The sequence below is a fragment of the Mus pahari genome, chromosome 6 (assembly GCF_900095145.1).
Source record: "Mus pahari chromosome 6, PAHARI_EIJ_v1.1, whole genome shotgun sequence".
NCBI classification, from domain to species: Eukaryota; Metazoa; Chordata; class Mammalia; order Rodentia; family Muridae; genus Mus; species Mus pahari.
This window is the reverse complement of record NC_034595.1, coordinates 39,636,582-39,637,699: the sequence shown is the minus strand read 5'-3', so window position 1 is coordinate 39,637,699 and position 1,118 is coordinate 39,636,582. Positions and strand designations below refer to the sequence as shown.

The following is a 1,118-nucleotide window of genomic DNA, read 5'->3' as shown; positions in this document are numbered from 1 at the left end:
CTATAGATGGACTTATGAAATGTTAAGCCCCAGCTCATTGTTGAGCATTTTTGGCAGCTAATGCTGCCTTGATCTTCTGGAGCACACTCCTCCTGAGTTCTCACTTCATTCTTACAGAGATGCTCACACCACCTCATTTGTCCTGCTGAATCACACACATGGGGAAAAATGCAGCTCTGTGGGAATCTGAACATTGGTTCTCATGGGAAATTTGAAATTTATGGCATTTTCAGGTAATCCTAAATGTGTGTGTGTAGGCTTAGATTTTTTTCAAAATCAACTTTGATAAGGGTTCTTAAATGCTTCAATCTCTGATATAGCCCACCAATCAAAGGTAAGGGAAGAAGATGTTTAATAGGACAGGGGAACATGGACCTATTTAGAAGTAGTTTTCGGGGGTGATTCCAATCTTTGTTTTTAGTAGTCCAGTCAAGTCAACAGCAGCTCCTCAATCCAGAAGAAACCACAAGGCTCCGCCAATCAGCACGAGACCACTGAAGTGGCAAGAAGCAAGCAGACCACCACCAGAAGTTTTTTGGTGCTTTTCTCTCTACAAAGTTACAACTAATGAAGATCAGTAAAGAAAGCAAGGCAAACTGAAGCCAGAGCATTGTCCACTGTCTGGTGGGTTATACCTCTTCTCTTTCCAAACATCACATGTTCTCTCAAGCATCTGCTTCAGCAAAATATCACATATACTTTCACCAGACAGCTTCCAGAAAAACGCCACATGTCTGTTCTCCACAAAACATCCTCTCACACCTCTGCATTTAGCAAAAATCCTCTCATAAGACAGTTTCCAGAAAAATATCACATGACGCAACAACATGTCCTGTTGTTGTCTCCAACAAAACCAAAAATTCCTACTTCATATGTATCAAATATTGGATTGTTTATTTCCATTTATTGATCATATAATTTATGTATATATTTGATTCAACTCACCATAATTACCCTCAGTAGAAGATATGAAGGTGTGCTCGCTTCGGCAGCACATATACTAACATTGGAATGACACAGAGAAGATTAGCATGGCCCCTCCGCAAGGATGACACGCAAATTTGTGAAGCGTTCCATATTTTTACAGAAACTCCATCCTAGAAAAACCAAGAAAGTAA

At 40.0% G+C, this 1,118-nt stretch overlaps 1 non-coding gene across 1 annotated transcript; it reads left to right on the top strand.

Moving 5' to 3' along the window:
- Positions 1 to 976: 976 nt before the first annotated feature.
- On the top strand, positions 977 to 1,083 carry LOC115064363. The gene has a single exon (XR_003844183.1). It is a non-coding gene; the product is annotated as a U6 spliceosomal RNA (small nuclear RNA).
- The last annotated feature ends 35 nt before the right edge of the window (positions 1,084 to 1,118 follow it).